Source organism: Seriola lalandi, unplaced genomic scaffold (assembly GCF_002814215.2).
Source record: "Seriola lalandi dorsalis isolate HSWRI2012SDOR001 ecotype SW California unplaced genomic scaffold, Sedor1 jcf7180002054985, whole genome shotgun sequence".
NCBI lineage: Eukaryota > Metazoa > Chordata > Actinopteri > Carangiformes > Carangidae > Seriola > Seriola lalandi.
The window spans coordinates 600,863-620,918 of record NW_019525534.1 but is presented as its reverse complement, the minus strand read 5'-3'; the positions used below and the strand labels follow the sequence as shown (position 1 = coordinate 620,918).

At 42.3% G+C, this 20,056-nt stretch overlaps 1 protein-coding gene across 1 annotated transcript in view; it reads left to right on the top strand.

The window, feature by feature from the left end:
- LOC111647356 (semaphorin-6D-like) overlaps window positions 1-20,056 on the top strand; it is a 171,299-nt gene that overhangs the window by 17,142 nt on the left and 134,101 nt on the right. The window contains exon 2 of the mRNA XM_023396955.2: window positions 9,961-10,102. The gene's annotated coding sequence lies outside the window, so the exon portion shown is untranslated. The remainder of the gene's footprint in view (window positions 1-9,960; window positions 10,103-20,056) is intronic.

Here is a 20,056-nt window from a genome sequence, read left to right as displayed (position 1 = left end):
GGTGGGGTTGGGGGTGGGGGTGACCTCAGCGCAGATGCTGTGTAACCATCAGACACGTGTGTCCTGCAGCTCTGTGATTTCATGTGTGTGACCTATTCGTTGCAGAAGGGAAATCCATCCAGCAGCAGATAAACTGTTGACGTGGAGACGGGGGGCCGTGTGACTTGCAGGTTTCTGCAGTTCGCTGCAATCACTGAGTCTCATTCTTCCATCTGACTGCAGAAAAACAGATTTTATTATTTATGCTGGACTGAGGTTGAGTTAAAAGGTTTAATTATTAAAAATCCAAAGACAGGAAGTTTCCCTGCTCTTTAAATGAGAGAAAATCACTGCACACTTTATTTAATGAAGGAAGCCAAGTTTTTGTTCACCAGACCATCAAACATTCGCTCCAGTGAACGTCTGGTGAAGGAAAAGTTTCTGCATCAGACTGAAATGTTGGAATATTGTTGTAAGTTAGTTTGTCAGTGGTCTTGGAGGCTCCGGGGTCCAAGAAGGTGCTGACACTAGCTGTGTCCCAGTTCAGCGGCCGTATCCTTCGGAGGACGTGGTCTATGAAGGATGTGGCCTTTCGTGGCCAATCCGAAAATGAGGCGGTCTGGTCTACGGAGGATTTACGCTTTGCCATCACCAGCTGTGTTCGCCTTTACCATTGCATTGCGAAGCGCGGCTCCTGTCGCCTAACAACCTTGACAACACGTAACTTGAGGTTTTAAGGCCCTTGGTTTTAACAGTTGTACCATTTATCTGTTGAACTGAGCTGAAACCCAATATCGATATTTAAAAGTGTAAGTCTCAGGCTCTGTCGCCGTTGTTTGCTGCCATATTATTATCTTTCTAACGGTACTTGAATGCACCGCCCAGTTTATTTTCCCACCTATGACTGATGCAGCAAACTCAAATGATCCTCTCCGCCTCTCTGCAGCCATGACAGTCAGCGCTATGCAAATGTTGTGGGTCTGAACACACCAACTGCACATCTGTGAACACATCTGCCTGCACAGACACCCGGTGTATAAACCGAGCTGCGAGGGCTTGTCCACGTCTGCTTGTGTAGTCCATCAGGACCTTCACACGTTACCAAAAGTATGTGGACATCTAAGCCTTACAGTCAAATCGCAAACAGCCTATCCCAGGCTTAGGGGTGTCCACATACTTTTGCCTACATATTTCAGTATGTTTCCGGTTCATGTTCCACCTCAGTCTGACGTCAGGGCCTCATGTTCAAAGCCGACTATCTTTGGTATTCTCGGTGTTTTCTCCGTCAGTCGATCCTGCTCCGTCAGCAGCTCCCGCTTCCCTCAGATCAGAGACACAGATCAGGGGCGGCCATGTTAATCAGCTTCTATGTGAGGGGCTCCAAACGAGCATGGATACATCCCCCATGAGGGCGCAGGAGGATCATTACCTGGCGTTCATGGCTGAGCGCTCGCAGAGACCAGCGCGTCCGCTCAAGTGTTTCCAGCTGCTGATAAAAGCCCGGTGGCAGATAGAGACACTGAGGTTCGTCTGTGGGGGTGGGGTTGGAGGTGGGGGTGGGGGTGGGATTTATTCTTGGAGCATAGGAATGTGAGGTATTCAGGTTCGTGACACCTCATGGTTGTTCTGCATTTCGTCAGCGCTTGCTGCCACCTGTGGCTGTTTCAACATGTTTTCTTGGCTGCGTGTTTGAGGAATGCAGGAGGCTCCGAAAATCACGTTCACAGCATAAAACCCATTAAGCTGAGTTAGTGTGTGTGTGTGTGTGTGTGTGTGTGTGTGTGTGTCTGTATATATGTATGTGTGTGTGTGTGTGTGTGTGTGTTGGCTGACCTCCAACTTGCCAGGATCTACCCACTGCCAAACATGTGCAGGGCGACTGCAGTGTATTTCACACTCAAGCTGTGTGTGTTTCAGTGCATGTGTGTCAGTGTATTTGTCTTGTGTGTGTGTGTGTGTCTCTCTCTTCCCTCCCCATGTAACCTTTTGGCTGTTGTCATCTGTCAGCTCATCCTCCTCTTTTTGTCGTATCTTTATCCGTTTTATCCTGAAGATTCCTCCAGTGACCTTTATTTCAGTCATTCACACACACCTCATCTGAAAAATAGACACACCCACACACACCCATGCACGCACACACACACGCACGCACACACACACGCATGCACACACACAGAGAACAATGTGTGGATTAGCCCATTTAGTCCTAATCTCCTGTGTTAATAAGCAGCAGCAGATTTACCTGTTTTTACTGCAGGAAACAAACCGTTTGTTAACGACTGTTCTCATGACGCTTTACATTTGCTTATTTGATGTATTTCTTCATCAATAAATTGATCTATTTTTGTGTTTTCTATTTGAAAACAAGGCACTTTTTTGCAATAGTTAAACTTTTTCAATTCTGGTGTGTAATAACATCATACCTCTTCTCTTTGTGTTTCTGCTGCTTGAAAGAGAATTGCATTTTTAGTTGACGACAACGATCTGAATACTGCCAGTAAATCATTTATTACTATTATATTTTTAGGTTGTGTAGTCTCCAGCTCTGTGAATGAAACAGATGCTGCTAAATAAAGAAAATGACTAGAACAAGCACTTTACAACGGGAGCCACATTTCAATTTCACTGAAAAAAATATAAAAACAATGATGATGTGGTTTTTGATGGGTCTTGTCCCAGTCGTGTTTCTTTACGTCTGGAGAATAGGATTTGAAGGCCGTGGCGTCTCTGTAGCACCACAACGCTTATGGTGCTAATAATTGTGACATATTTTACCCTTTATTAAAAAAAAATTGCAGCTCCTGCTCCTGGATATTGCACTTGGCCATATTGCAATTTGGATTAATTGTGCAGCCCTAGGTTGGTGCCTTGTCAAAGGATAATTTGAAACGGGGCCGGAGTCGGGAAATCGAACCAGAGTCTGTGGACGACCTCCTCCACTCGAGCCAACAGCCTCACGACCTGCTGCTCTGTATTTCTTTGAGCGCACAGTTTGACACGGCAGTGGAAACTTTTTAATGGACAGACTGAGGTGTGTTCTCACTGGTTTTTCTCCTTCAGACTGGTGGTTTAAATATTAAATTCCTCATCTGTTGACCGTGTTGTGATGTCGTCTGAACTCTGCTATAAAGCAATGATGTTGGGAAGTGATTGTGTGACTGGTTAGCTTGTTAATCAGATTCTGTTGTTAGCACAGTGTGAACACAGCTAACTGGAACACCGGCTGCATGGGTCTGGTGTTAAACATGTCGACATGAGCGCACGTGGTCTTTATGCTCTCACTGAGCCAGATCAAGAATAAAATGTGTGTAGAAGCGAAGTCAACGTCTGTTTGAGCAGGAGATGTAGTTCTTATCAAACTGTGTGTTTCCTGTTCAGATGTAAAGACTGTTGAATCAGTCCGATGTTAAAAATAGTTCAGTTACATATTCGAATGGTAGATGAGGTCCTGAAATCATCTGAATGGGTCAAAGTGTTTGGAGCAGACACTGTCATCATCTGCAGATGTGAACTTGACGGTGACCTTGCTGATGTCACAGATCAGACTGAGGATGCCTTTGAATGAACGTTCAGACACATTCTTGTGTGTTCACGGTCTGATTTGGACTTTTACACGTTCATTAACACGCTCCTCCTCACAGCGGGTCCTCGCAGGTCTTCTCTTCAGCTGCATTTCTACGAAGGCTCATGATCGTTGCTGTGCAGTGAGAGGCAGAGACGTGCTGAAGGTCAGCCGTCAGCCTCAGAGCTGCAGCGTGTGCGGAGCGTGTTAACCGGCTCAGGCTGTAACACTTGCTACAGTAAATCTGCATGAGGTGACAGATCTGTCAGTTCTCCTGCAGGAAGCAGCAGCAGCAGATTTACACTTATTAACCCGAGGAGGCTGCAGAGAGTGAGAGCGTGAAGCAGGACGAGTGTAACTCTGCCGGATCCTCGCAGCTTCTCGTGCTCGGGATTAGAGTCAGTCTGCTGCAGCCTGCAGGTGCAAGTCTCTACGCTCATACATGTATTTTATTTCCTTTTCAACAACACGATGACAAGGAGGCTCTTCCGTAGCAAACATCCCATAAACAAACACTCACTAACAACACTTGCTAAATCCAAAATCACAGTATTCATCAGTAGCAGTTGTTGATATTAGTTAGTTTCTCACTGTAAATTCCCGTGTTCTTTTATGATTGATGAATCACATTGTCCTCGGTGCAGCTGTTCTGTGTAACCCACAGTAACAAATAAATATTTACATGGTTTTCGTTGGATCTTTGTCACTCCACTTCCTTTTCCTGTGGAAATCCACTGTTGTTTACACCCTAAACTACATCTTCTATTTCCTGTGCAAGTCATTTAATTACCTGGTTCAAACAAAGTTAGTTACTGTCAATTAAAACCTGCAATAAAATAATGCCTAAGTCTCAAATAACACACAACAGTACAACATTTAAACATTTAATTATTGATTATTGATTGAATTATTGATCCTCTGCTGGTTATTTATTTTTTTAATGGTTAAGTTGTTTGGTCAGTAAAACATTAAAAAGCACAGTGTGATGTCATCAAATGTCTTTTTGTTCTTGACCAGACCAAAGATAATTTGTTTACTTCAACATGAGACTGGAAATGTCTGATATTGTCTCATGTTCTCTCGGTGGAGAAGCTGGAACCATCAAATATTTTGCAAATGATGAATCACAAAGTAGTTACCAGTTAGTTATCTTTTGATCAACTGTTTCCAGTTGCATCCACTCATCAGTCTTTGAAGCCTCCTCTTGTCCTCAGCTTTGTTCTGTCAGACGGTTCAGTTTGTCTGTTGAGGTTTGATGAGCAGAGTTCCTGTGGAAACAGGAAGTTAAACACAAAGGGATATTTCCTCTGCTGCTGCTGCTGCAATCAAATCACAGCACGTCTGTCTCAGTCAGCATGTTTGATAGGGATGGAACTGATTGATCGACTCCTTACCATGTTTCTCTGTGGGGGGAGTCATTGTTCTTCAAAGTGTAACTGTCAGAAAAAAAACATTGCTACCCCCCCACCCCCCACTGCTACATACATTTTAAGCGGTTGAAGATCCGATGATCACTCCGGTGTATGTCATGAAGAGCGCTAATGAAAACAAATGAAATGATCAAAGTGTCATATTGACATTTAAGGTGTATTGATTGATTTCCAAATGTCAATCTTGCATTGATTAACACGCAAGAAAACATTCCCCCTTAAAAGAGGCCGGTAGCCTCTGAACTGCTCAGTGCATTAAATGGTTAATTAGTAAAGATGAAAAGACATGAAAACATCCTTTCATTCTTCACTCACTCATCATGAAGTAGGCGGAAATCTTTTCTAAACATCAGCTCTGCCTGTGATGAAGACAGAGCAGAGGAGCGTAATCGCTTGTTTACTGGCGTGAACAATTTGGAACTGATTTCCACCTGGAACCGGTTCTCGATTCTCATCCCCAACGTTTGCATGAAGCAGGAATTTGACTGAGGGTCTGCATCGCCTCTGCACAAACATCTGTTCACCACACACACACACACACACACACACACACACACACACACACACACACTCCTACCGCTGCAGCACATCCCCGCTCCCCTCCAAGGTCTTTGCTGTCATAAGACTGATGGGAGTTTTTTTTCCATGCCCATACCCGAATCTCACGATGCCCTCCAGACCACACCAGACCAGAAGAGAGCGGAGAGTGAGTGAGTAGGTGAGTGGGTGAATCTGGCCCGCAGTTGGATCACAGCTTCATTTGCACATAATGATGGAGGCTCTTCATTCTGCGCTCCGCTCTGATGAACAGCTCTTTATTGGCTCATCAGGCTCCTGGCTGGCGGCGTTTTTGGTTGACGTGGAGTCTCCACTCGTCTGTTGCTCCGTCTCTCACTTCTTCATTGTCAGCAGAGGTGAAACTGTTATTGAATGAATCCCTTAGTTAGTAACTTGGTTATGTATTTATTTCTATGTCAAACCAGTTCTGGCCCAAGACATCGAGCCATCTTCTAATAAAACACACAAAAACAAACAAAAGAGAAAAAACACAAAAAAAATGTATATTATTTCAAATATATATATTAAGTTTATTCTAAGTTCTTTCCTCCAGGTGACTGTCTAATTTAAATGTTTCATATGTGAGTCGACCAAGCATGCAACCTGTGTTCTTCAGAAACCTGTGGGGGATGTCATAGAGGCTAGGTCCATCTGTATTTACGATCTATGGAGTCGATTCGTTCTTTATGCATCATCCAGCTCCCTGTTAAAACGACAATAACAAACAAACTGGTGAAGGTTATGTCTTCTGCACTGGGCTCAGCAGGTTTCTCCAGCAGCCCCTGCGGCTCCTGCAGGACGTAGATGTAAAACATGTGGCTGGTGTTTCCTGCAGCAAATGATCCCTGTTTCTACCCAGAGGCCTCATGTTTGTTCTCCTCACTATACCTGATGAAATTACTTCCTCTTAAAGAACAGAGGGTGGAGGAGAGACAGAACGGACAAGTCTCAGTGTGAAGTTTCTCCTCACAGTGGTAGAAAGCTCGGGCAGCTCAAACCAATCAAAAAGTCAACAGGAAGCTCTGTGTGTGTGTGTGTGTGTGTGTGTGTGTGTGTGTGTACTAACTGTACAAGATGTTAATAGAGACAAATAGATTTGGTCTTGTGTCATGCGTTGTGTTTCAGCATGAAAACGTGAAGCAGGTCTGAGAGTGAGGCTGCAGGACGTTAATGAGCCGACCCCGCTCTCTCTGTGTGTTCACATGTCAGAGACTGCTGGGTAATGGCGTGTAGAGGCTCCGTGTGTCAGCTGTGATTTAAATGAAGAGTTTAAAATGAATCAGTATGCTGCAGTAACACACAGATCGGAGAGTAATGGAGCGTCAGCGGCACATCTCTGTGTGGTCTGTTGTTGTATTTACTGCTGCCGCAGTTTGTCTCCGAGCTGAGAAAAAGTTCATTAGTGACAAACAATGACAAAGTGAATCGGTAACGAGTCTGGAGGTTCAGAGTCAGAATCTGGTTCATAAGAACAGAACAAAAACTTCTGAGAATCATGTGTTCAGAGGCAGTTTTTTAAGTTTATGAATTAACTAAGCTGCTGTCGCATTCATACACTTCCTGTCTGCTTCAGTCTCAGTGTTTTCAGAATAAAAGTAGTAAAAAGCCACTGTCTTCTACCTGCTCAGCAGCAAACAGCAGACAGGGGACATTGGACTGAGATTCATCAGGTGACACAAAGTAATAAAGTTATGGGAAGTTAAAAGCCCCATATTACACTTTACCTGTGTTATATTTGAAGTGTTGATCCATAAGAAGATACATTTGTATCATTATCTCAATGTAAATTAAGATTCCCTCTCTCAGGCTTCTCTCTGGAGCACTAGTAACAACAGGTCAGTGAGCCAATCAGAAGAGAGGAGGCTCTGTTTTCTGAGTGATCCAACAAAAATATAGCAGATTTCAGGTAAACACTCAGAGAAACCGAATCCTGCAAGTTTGGATGATGGGTCCAGGTGGGCGGGGCTTGGGGCACGGCTGGGAGCAGTGACTGCTTTGTTGTGACATCACAAATTTACAGAAGTCCTGACGGCTTGTTTTAAGGTTCAGTTTCTGAATACAGGCTGAGTGCGTTTCTCTGTGGACTGAGCGCTTTGATACTTTCACAGTATTAATATAGAACCTAGACCTGCTTTATAACCAAATTACATGGAAATCTACCTTTATACTATATGGGACCTTTAAGTCACTTCATGAGACAGATGTACAGCAGCTGCTGAACCTGAACTGAAGACTCTGATTTGTGGTGAGCTGGACTTAAAAGTATTTTCATGTGTTTCACTTTGCAGGTTTGTTTATGTTGTTCTTCTTGATGATCCATGGAGCGTGCTCAGTTCACTTTCATGTATCTCTCATCATATCAAACTGACTGCAGGAGCAAAAATAATAATTTTTCTCAGACTTGACTCTGTCTGGGTCCCAGCTGCAGACGAGTCAAACCGCCACAAGCTCCACTGTTACCAAACAATTACACTTTAATTTCCCAATTAACCAGCTAATTAGAGCTGAAATCCGGAACAAAAAGTCTGGTTCAGGCCAAAAAACAAAAACAAAGAGAGTGAAATCTATTGTGAGTAATGTGAAATTTGTGAAATATAAAACAAACTGAGCTCTCACAGTCGGATTATTTCATGTCTTTAAAACTCTTCATCACTCATCATCTGCTGCAGTTACTTCAAGTTTATGATGTTTCAGCAGCAGTCAACTTCAGATTGTTCACCGCTGAGCTTTCGGATGAAGCTCTGAGTCTTGAGCGACAGCGCCGTTTGATTCTTCACTTGGTTCCGTGAATTTTCTGCTCCTCTATACGTCCTGGACTTCAAAGTGGTCTTCAGAAGCAGAGCGAGCGTGCAGCAGGAATATAAATCCATCAGCAAAGTCAACGTACAGTCATCTCTCCATTTCACAGTGGATTCAGTGAGGCAGAGTGACTCCTGACTGGCAGGCAGTGAGGGGATTGAGCTGCTGTCACAAACAGAGCTGGAATTAATTTTGTGTTGTGGAGGGAACTTTTCAGTCAGAGTCTGTGTGTCTGCTGCGGGGAACACTGAGCTGCTGCCGATCTCTAGATCCATGTTTTCTAATTAGATCCTGAAGTCAGGTGTGCACACGACACCTGTCACAGAGGTGGAGGACTCAGAAATAAAATGATGGGAAATCTGAAACTCTGAAACTTGCTCCTGAACAGCAGAGTGAGGGGAAAAAGTCGGATTCAATGAATTTATTTTTTTTCACGCTTCTGGGATTTGAGTGAACTGATCCTCATTAAGTTGAGGAAGTGAACACACACAGCTTTCATGTGCACCCTGAATCACAGGCACAGAGAGAACTGGTAAAGATGTCATGGATGTGCTTGATGATCCACTGATGACCAGTCTGACTAAAAAGGGTTTAGTTGTACCCGACCTCTCCAAGAAAAGTTTAATCAAGGGAAACTTCACTGTAGATACTTGAAGACGTTTCACCTCCGATCCAAGAAGCTTCTTCAGTTCTTCAGAAGTGACCATCTTCACATATCTACAAATCCAGTTTCCCTTGAGAACAATCTTTGAGAACCATCACCTGGACAACTGAGAATGTTCACAGGCATCTGGTAGCTGGTGATGCTCAGTCTGAGTGAATGTCAACAAGTAATAAAACTCTATCTAACTTCATTTCAGCTGGTTAAATCTATCTGTCTTTTCTTTCTTTCTCTCCCTTGCGACCTGGCCACCTGTTTCCACTTCCTGCATCTGTCTTTCCAAATTAAAAGTCCTCTGCAGGGTTGTGTATTTGTGACGTGTATAACAGCAACACTGGGATTATATTTGAAAAAAATTGTGCACAAGAGGCAATAACGGGTGCAAAAAAAACAATTTGTGCAGAAAAATGTTAGAACGTGTGCACTCAAGTTATTGAGGTAATAACTTCTTGTGTGAATAAGATAATTTATGCAGACAGGTAAATCCAAGATTATAATGTGCAAAGAGAATAATAACTTATGCACAAAACATAATACATACGGACTCTGGAGACTCTGTAGATACATGAGATTAAGTACTAACTCAGAAAAATACATTTCCTGTTTCCATCCATGCATAAATACAAACATGTTTTCTGCCTGAACTTGTCAGGTTAAAATAGTAAAAATGGAAAAACTGTGATTTAAATCAAAGTCAACAAGAAAACAGATCTAAGATCGTTCAGTGTTTAAGTTTTTGATTCTGTCTTCAGACAGTGTGTCTGACGTCCGATACCTGGCCCTGGTCCTGCTGCAGGCTCAGATATCAACCTGATCTCCCAGTCTTCTGTAGTCTGAAAAACTCTGTGTCCCAGTTCTCAGGGAAACCTGCACCCATCCCACAATGCATTTGGATAAAGATGAAAGCAGAGCGCCTGCCTCCTCACCTGGCTTCACTCCTGACTCTGTCTCTCTTCACTGTCTCCCTGCAGATTCATAGAACGAGGACTTAATCAGGTCTGGGACAACACTTGGAGTCTGGACTTGTTCTTCTCTACCTGGATTTGGACATTTCTCGCTCTCTGATTGGCTCTCCTGTGGAGCTGCTTGTCATTGGATGATCCTGGATTCAAGGTAAGGACTAAGTTTGTCTGTTGTTGACTGGAAGGTTTTTAAATAGGGGTTATAATATCCAATCAGTGGATAGATAGATGCATCCTGTCTTTGATAAGTGATCTTTAGCTGAAGGGCCTTAATTTGTACAATTAAGGTTGAAATTCAAGGGATGGATTTCATGTTATCTGGTAAATTTCAAGGGATTTTTGTGCCTGAAACCCATTAAACAATGGAGATAGGAGAGGTGGAGAGGTGGCACAGTGTATTGTTGTTTTTTTTAATATGCAAATACTAATGATGAGCTAAAAGAGAAATCCATAGGTACCATGTCTCCATCCACTGTTTGTGAAATCCTCTCTTTAATGCATCTGCAACAGACTTGTTTCTATCATCTCTTTCACTCTTTTTAATTATTACTCAAATAAGTATTTTTGAATTGAACAGCAAACCAAACATTAGCAGAGAAAGATAAAAAAAAAGGAGAAGATAATAATAGTTTTAATAAAAAGAAAATCGGAGCAGGAAATTAAACAACAGATTTTTCAGGGTCTTAATCGAAATTGTTTTCCTCTTTAATAAAGCTCTGACATCTAATTTTGTTAATTTTGTCATTTTTAAACGTGCTACACTGGTTCAGAATCAGCACAGCCTCATCTAATTATAGATGTCGCATGATATTTGGGAGTGTACACACTCCTGTATGGCTTCAGAGGGTAAAATATTAAACGAGGTGGCTCAGATTAGTTGAAGATATATCCCGGCTCCACCTGCAAGGAGGTGATGGGTCATTAATGCACAGAAACACGCAGAGCAGAGGATGTTATCAGTCGAAGCAGTGACACTGTGCCGTCGGTTCTGTCTCCTCTTCACTCTGTCGGCTCGGTGACGTCGTCAGCCGCTGCACTAATCTGCACGTTAACGAGGAAACGGCTGAACTAAAGACAGAGTTCAGGTGACGGGTCGGGGTCGAGGTGGCTCTGTTCTCTAATCAGCACGTTAATTAACTGACTTAACGAGCTCATCAGCATAAACTTGCCGTGTGTGATACGTCGTCAGCTGCCTCTGGTTCCTGTGGTTCCCCATAAACACAGATAATGGGACACTTCATATGATAATAGGTGTGTTACGGATAATGTATGACGCCTGAGAGGCTGAGTGTGTCTGCGTGCTCATGTTCTCTGTCTTTGTGAGGACCGGCTTCAGTTGGAGGCCTGGAAACACACCTGGAAAGTCAGGATGTGTTTTGGAAAGTCAGAACACTTTTATCATGTATGAATCTCTTCTGGAAAGAAATATTTTTGGGACATTTTGGGAAAAGTGATTAGAAAGGAATGTTGGAAGGTCTTTAAAGAGCTGTTCGAGGGTCTAGACTTGGTGTCAGCGGGGGTAGATGTAGGTTTGAATTAAAGTTTGCAAAGTGCAGATGTAAACAAACCTATGTGTGTGCTTTGACAGTTAGGTGTTGTTTCAGCATCCTGCTGAGAGCTCTGACTGTCAGTCAGTTCAGCTCTCTTCATGTTTGTCTCTGCAGCTCTTTTGTTCCTCATGAAAACCTTTTAAAGGAGTTTCCAGGATGTGTAGGGTCACTGAAGAGAATCAACAACATTGTCCTGCAACTACTGTCTAGTGTTGATTGCTGATTCAGTTTTAGTCTGTCAAAAAAATCTACATTTCATTTTAGTCATTTTTGCTTATTTTATTAAGAGAATGTGAACATGTGAGTCAAGTTTTTCTCAGTAGTAGTAGCATAGTGCAGGGTTAGGGTTAGTTAGTGTAGTAGTATTTTTTTTTTCAATTATCACACATAATACTGTAAATATAAACAATATAGACAGCAAAAAAAAAGAGTCAAAGGTCTAGCAAATCAGAGGTGAAGATTTCAATGGTTCAATCCTGTGGGATTGTCGATCATTTTAGTGTATATTATTATGTACCATTATATTATAATGCACTGAACCCGGCAGAGACATGATGTTAGTGACTGCAGGCTGCACTGAAGTCTGATTTTTGTCATAAAAGCATAAAAGCTCCTGATGATGATGATGATGATGATGATGACAGTAACACGACCACTGAGTGACAGATATGAGACCAGCAGCCTCTGACATGTCAGCGTGCTGAGCTCTGTCCTGGAGGTGGGGTTAGATAAAAAAGTCAGGACATCATCGAAGTGAAGACATGAAACAAACTTCAGTGATGACAATAAGAGAATATTTTAGTTTCTTGTGCAGCCGGACAGATTGAGGATCTGTGGAAACTTCTGGATATCCAATAGACCTGGTCTCTGGCTTTAAATGAAGCCTGGACTAACAGCTTGAGCTCAAAGGGATGGAACCACCAGTGTCTGGTTGAACAAAGACTCAAACTTCCCGTCCTGTCAGTCGGACAGGAAGCGGTGGTTCAGGTCTGTCTGTACCTGAACCAGAATCCCTCTCCTTCACACACTGAAGATTAAGTCTGACAGGAGCAGCGTCTCCTCGTCCTGACAGCGACCTGCCGACTATTTTTACTCCAACTCGTCAGACGCCCGCTGAGAGCGGCTTTGATACCTGCCTCCGCTCCACACTTTTATTTTGTTCCTCACAATCTGTGTGTGTTTCATCTCTGTTTGTCGTCTCACTTTACCTCGGCTTTATTGGAGCAACAGCAAAGGGAGCTGAAGAGAGAGAGAGGAGCAGGAATCAAGATGGAGCCAACACAGTGATCAGATGATGTCACTAATCCAGTACGAGTCACAGCATCTCAATCTTTATTTGGTTTTAACATCCTTCCTCTTTTTTTTCATTTTCGTGGACGGGCTGTGTAAGAAAATGATTTTTAAATCAATTATGTTTTCAAGTCATCAGTCTCATTCTCCTGAGGGTGATATCTCAGTAACACTTAAAGGGAATTTCTTCACCTTGGACTCGAGGGTGAATTGATTAGATTTTGGTCAAAGGTCGAGGTTTCTTTGACCTCACCAAAAATGTTTTTGGCCATAACTCAAGAATTTGGAGACGAATAATAATCAATGTATCGCGGCTTGTTCCATGTGGTATGTAGTAAACGACTATATACCATATACTATAAACTTTCTCTTCTCGTCCTCTCACTGCCCCGCCCATCCAGAAAACTCTGCTGGGTGTGTGTGATGTAGGTCAGGTGTGTGTGTTTTTGGGAACTGGATAAAGCGAAAGGAGTGAAGCGCCGAAGTGAGTTTATACGTGTTCAGAAACGGTGAACTCTCCATGTTTTTCATGCAAGTTTAAAATAGTTCCCATAGAAACCTCTAATGAGTAAACAGTAAACAAGAATGCAGACAGGGACTATAATTATACTGCTGTGATTTTATGCATCAAAGGGTTAAATTAAAGAAGTAGATTTCAATATATCCAGATATATGTTGTGTATCACAATAAAGCCAAAAAATATCATGATTTTATTTAAAGGCCATAGCGCATAGCCCTCGTTACAATGATGAAGTGATGACATTTTATATCCAAAAGGTCAACTTCACTGTGATGTCATAATGTTGTAAGAAAACAGCTGGAACAATTAATGAACAATTATTTTAAATATAATTGAAATCCCTGACCGGCTGCAACATCCATATCACAGGAGCTGCAAATTTTTTTTGATAAATGTAAAAATGTGTCACAACAACAGACCATCAATGAAGCTTTGTGGTGCTACAGAGACGCCCCGGCCTACAAATCATATGTAAGATTGTATGTGCTTGTTTGTTACAGACGCAACAAAAATCACATTATTATCATTATTTCTGTATTCTGTCAGTGAAAATGAAATGAAAAACCAACCTTTCCAACTGAAATCATGACTCCTGCAGCTCGACTGGTTGGTGGAGGGATACAATCACAAGGCGGTTATTCTAGTTGCTTTAACAAAATGATTTTCTTTCCTTCTCCCTCTCTTAATAAGTTGAGGAGATCCGAGTGTTCTGCAGATGGCAGAATAACTGTACCACCATGAAAAAAAAAAAAGAAAATGAAATCCTATCAACCTTCAGTTACCGAATTTGTAACAGTTCAGAAGATTAAAATGAAAAACTGTGATGATTCATGTTTTTATTGCTTCTTCAGATAAAGATGAAGCTGGACAGTGACTGAAACACACTATAATGTGGTTGGATCAAACCAACTAGTTAGTTCCACACATATGAAACACTGACAGTCACTGACAGTCAGGAAGTGAACCGTCCAGGACCTGATGGTACCAGTCGCCCCTGTTAGTTAAAAGGACATCAGACGAGTTGACGGCTCCGTTCAGTCAGATTAAAGAGTCGTAGTCTGACTGTGGGAGGCAGATGTGACGTGTGTTGTGTTTCTTCTTCTCTTATATGTGGGTCAGATCACACAGTCGTCCCACAACAACCTCACACGAGCAGAAAACCACAGAGCGAGGCTGTTTTCCTCTTCTTCTCTCATCTGTCAGTTGTCAGGTTCTACTGTCATTAACACAAAGTGCTCTCTCTCTCTCCCTCTTTCTCTCCGTGTCTCTATGTCTCTCTCTCTGTCACTCAGTCTGTCTGTTTTGCTGTTATTACCACAAAGTGCTCTCTTTCTGTCACAGTGCTTCATAATGGTTTCTGGATAATTAGACCTCTCCCTCTCTCTTTCTCTCTGTTATTGATAACTCTCTATCTCTCTCTCTCTCTCTCTCTCTCTCTCTCCCTCTCTCTCTCTCTGTCTCTCTCTCTTTCTGGTGAGGCTTCACACATTAAAGACAGATGAATGTGATGAACCGCAGCATCTGTCTTCCTCCTTCGTCTGTTTTCAGATGACTCTCTGCTCTCTGCACCTCAGACTGTTTCGTCTTCATGTTTCCGTCTCTTGACTCCATTATGTGAAATGGTGCTAATGAAAACTGTGAACTGGAATCTAAAGAATAGGAATAAAGATTTTTCACCAAGCTGAAGCATCTTATCTCACAACGGGAATAGAATAAGAAGCCGTAGAAACAGTAGGAACAACATCCACACATTGAAAATAGGGCTATAAATAAGTTGTAGTTCTTACTGTGTGTCAGCTCTTGCACAGTGACATTTGGTTCAATGTTATAAATAAATTACAGACTTTAAACTAAACTTTCTGCTGCCAAAGCAAACATGAAAACAAAAGCAAGCATGTGGAGAAACAGAGTGAATGTCTGATAAGCAGTGATCAGGTTTAACCAAGTTTACAGAAAATGCTCCAAAGTAAAACATGACTGAGTGTTTTCCACTGAGTCGACTGATTGATGGAGATAAACAGCTGCTGGAGCTGATTCTCTAGTCATTGCCATTAAAAGTCCCATATTCTTTCTTTTCCTGTGTTTTATTTGAAAAGTTGATATCCCCATAGACTGCCATGTTAAAATGTCTAGCTTTACAGCAGAAATCAACTTCAGCCTGATACAAAAAACAGCTTTGGTCTCTACAGCTAATTTTCTCCTTCATGACAACTGCACAGGGGTGAATCTTTTATACAACTCACCTGTTTATTCAGGCTTAAAGTGATGTATAATTGAGGAAGTGGCTGCTTTGAGTGACAGGTGGTTGCCTTCACTGTTGGATTGCCGCTCAGTGTCTGGCTGCTAGCTGTCTGTGTTTGTGGTGCTGGAGCCTTATAGAGGATTTTACATATAAATATTAGATACATATCAGATAATATGACTTGCTGTTCGGTTAATGGCTTATTAGCATAGCTTGTTAATTAGCTAATTAGCCAGCAAATTAATTAGCCTTGGGTTAGCCTTCGAGCAAGACACTTGGATGACCAGCTGTGCTTATGTGTATGCTTGCTTCAGTTGTTAAACAAAATTCTCGGCTCCACATATGCCCCACCTCTTTGAGCATTTTTGGATTAGATAGGTGGAGTCAGGCACTGCCAAGGTGGCGACAGTGGAACAGCTCAATCTGAGCTTCAGAACTGCTCTTCAGAAAGCTGTGGGTGGTGTCAGATGCAACATCCATCTTTATTTACAGTCTATGGGCACACACACACACACACACACACACACACACACACACACACACACACACACGCACAGTCTCACAAGCTGTAAACAATACCAGTCCTGCTGTCACACCTAGTAATCAATTTTATTGAACAACAATAAGAAGAACCGTGTTGTAATGTAGAGCGGTGTGTCTGTGTGTGTATGTGTGCATGCATTTGAGCCATATGTTGTTTGAGATTGGCTCATTCATTTGAGTGTGAGCAGCATACTGTGCTGTGATTGGTTAATTCTGCCCCGTGTCACAGTCACTCACCTCCCCCAGGCTGATGAGATTGACCCTCTGACTGGCACCAAAGTTGAAAACACAACTGATACTAGCGTTAGTCGGTGAGGGGAGAGGAGTTTTTGAGTGTGTGCCTCCAGGCGTTAGCCACGTCTGCTCTTTAGTCAGTTGCTTCCTGCATTAAAAGGCTGAAAATTAAAATTTCACCACTTTTCAATTCGCTTTTTACTGAATAAATATTAAAAAGCGACTGCGAAGCCACAAGGGAGACAATGTGAAAAAGTCTCATGATGAAAACAAACTTTATCCAACATAAATTAACAAAATTAATTTAATTTAATCACTTTGTTGATCTTTTTCTGCTTTATTTCACTTTTCAGCAGAATGTTCAACATGAACTATTAATATTAATACGAGTCAAAATTAAAAACAGGCTCGTGGGAGTTGGTGTGAAACAGATTTGATGAGTGGTTTTTTGGAGTGTTTGGTGACCTGTCAGAGAAAGGTGCTGCTTGGCTTCGGTTCCTCCGTCGTACCGATGCAGGACCGGATGAGGAGCGGGATCCAAACTGAGGCAGCATTTGGTGTTTTGGTTGCAGAGGAGTGTTTTTATTTGGCAGCATGAGAAGTGAGATTTAAAGCTGTCATTAATACCAAAATCTGGCACAAACACTTTTATCTGTCTGCGTTGTTTGAGCCAGGAGGGTCATCTGTGGAAATAAAAATGAAACCGAGGCCTTGTTTCCTGCCCCGACACGCTGCTGAAGTGAGAGAAAATTCTGAGAACAAACTGGTAAACACTCAGAGAAACCTAATCCTGCAAAGACGGGATGGTGGGTCGAGGTGGGTGGGGTTTGGGGCAAGGCTGAGAGTGGTGACTGCGTTGTTGTGACATCACAAAGTTACAGAAGTCCTGTCGGCTCTTTTTAAGGCTCAGTTTCTGAATACAGGCTGTGGGCATTTCTTTGTTGTCTGAGCGCTTTGATACTTCCACAGTATTTATATAGAACCTAGACCTGCTTTATAATCAAAGAACACATCAAGATCTACCTTTATACGATATGGGACCTTTAAAGGTTTTCAGCGGGGTTTTCATGTGCAGATTTTGACAGAAATGTTGCAGAGACTGAACTTGCTGTTGTTTGTGGATCCGTCACCTGTCTATCCAGCTGCTGTGGAACAACAATAGCTCTTGGCAGATTTTAATGTGCCAGTGATAATGGTTTCTGACCTCTGGACATTTTTAGATCACTATAAGAAAGACTGCTCTTTGTTTAAAGGAGGATAAAAGCAACATAGAATTACTCATAATGGAAAAACATCTGTTGTTTGGAAAAGAATATACACACCGGATGAAGCTTAATAACTATTTTTAATAAAAATAAATCTCCTGGACTCGAGCTTTGACATTTGAATTTCAGGATGCTCAGAGCTAATTTTAACTGAGCGTCAGATTCAAACTCTGTTATATATGATTATATTTTAAGCAAATACTCCTCCTGTTACCACCTTCTCTGTCAGGTTAATGGTGGTAGAAAGAGGATATTGTACTGTTTGAATCTCATGTCTTGTCCGTGAGTTGTTGTGTATCAGCATTAGTGTCACTGCAGTTTCTCCTAGTAATAAAGACTGTCTCAGAGGACTCAGTAGATCTCAGTGCTGTAATGAATGTGCTGTTTTTAAAATGGTGGACTCAGGTGAAGCTCCCTCACCCCTGAACATTCAACAGAGATCAGAGCCCCCCCCCGTCCCCCGTCCCCCATCCCCCGTCCCCTCTCAGGTCAGGGATTAAGACCAGCAGGGATTATCTGATCCCAGTCCTGCTGAAGGCCAGTGACGCCCCGCTGCACAGTGAAACAGCAGATACACAACAGCAGATTTATTACTGCAGCAGCCACAAACGCAACAGCAGTGAGCTCATCATTTCACAGTCAGATCAGCCCTGAGACCTGAAGCCGCGTCAGTCCTGCACCTTCTGAAAGCTTAACTTTGTTAACATGATATTATTTATCAACTGAATAAATAAAATATGTAGTACAGTCTTTTCTTCCTACTCTACATCTGTTATGTGTCTGTCCTTCCTCCTCTGAGGCTTTTCCTCTTCCTCTACATCTACTCAGCCAAAGGAAGTGGACTCATTTAATTATTATTGTTTATTTATTATTAACTGTTTTTATTATTACCAACAATCCCCTAGGGGATAAATTAATAAAGTATCTATCTATCCATCCATCCATCCATCCATCCGAGGACAGGCGCTGTCGTACGCTGCACTGATTATAAAATAGTAATTTGGAGGGTTGATTGCAAGCCGGGCTACACAACTGGTTGCTTGCTTCATCATCATCTGCCCTAAAGGTATGCTAATGCTAGCACAAACATACGTGTAATGAATCCTGAGGCTACTGAGGCTAATGCTATCTGGAGTGTTGATAACCCCCTCAGAAGCAGAGAGAAACTTTTCGACAGGCAGTGCGTCTGCACGAGTTGGAACAAACCATTGTAAGAAACGTTCCCAAAGTTCAGAATTTAGGCAATGTTAAGCAGAGAGTGAACAACAAAGTAGATGAGAAGAAGAGTAAGGAGCTGAAGAGTTTTCAGTCAGTCTGGTCAAATAAATACCAAATAGATAATAATATAATGACTTGTAGAAATATTTTTGCACCAAAATAGTGTTAAATTTAATCACAACTCTTCCAAATTTGCATAACAGTTTTGTGAGACTTGGGTCCATACTACAAAAGAAAAAGATCTCCATCCAGACGACTGTTTTAACCCTGAATCAGAAACGATCTTGACCATTCATGTACACTGTGCGTGAGCCAGTGTAAACAGGAAGTAGAGTGACTACTCTACATTTGGTTAGTTGCAGAAAATACTACGAACGAGAAACAGCAAAGACAGTTGTAGCAAACACATAAAAACAGCAGCTGCAAGCAAAGACAACAAGGTCAGTAACAACTTGTAATTCATTATCCATGTCGTATTCACCACTTAGACCCAATCAGGGAGCGACCGTGGGTGGCTATGTTATCGTTTCCAAAGGTCTTGAGTTTCTGTCTGTCCAGACCACAACACAACCCCAGAGTTTTCAAACTAAAACAGGTCCAGCAGAGTTTACCGAAAGTCTCTGTTTTAGGGAAAACTCTGGAGTCGTGTGGAAGATGAGTTTTTACAACCGAAACATATTGGTGTGGACGTAGCCACACTGGATTCTGGTAGCAGATACTGAAGCTCCTCCAGGTCCAGCAGCTGTGAAGAGCTGTGAATCTGCGACACTCATCACTGCCTTTTGAAAGATTTGAATAAACATAACGAGCAGTGAAAAGGTTTTCCTAATAGATTTTCACTGGTATGAAGAAAACAGCCTGTGAAACGTTTTCTGCCAAAGTCTGAAAGACTGAAAGATACTATTCAGTTTTTTAACAGATTTAATCGCAGGTTAGAGGTTAAAGGTTGAAATGTGATGGTCTGTTACGTCTCGTCCAGGTCTGAGGCATGTATCTGGTTTGAATCCCCAGACCTGCTGCAGTTTCACTGCCATAAAATAGTCGTTGTAGATGTGGCCTCATTTCTCAGACTTTAAAAGGCTGAAGGGGTTAATCTCCTCGTGTGTGTGTGTGTGTGTGTGTGTGTGGGTTGTGGGGGTCTGTGTGTGGGTTGTGGGGTCTGTGTGCGTGTTTGTGTGTGTCCTTGAGCCGTTGGCAGGGGGAGGGGAGGGGGGTGGGTCTGTACGTCTGTTTTTGGATTAA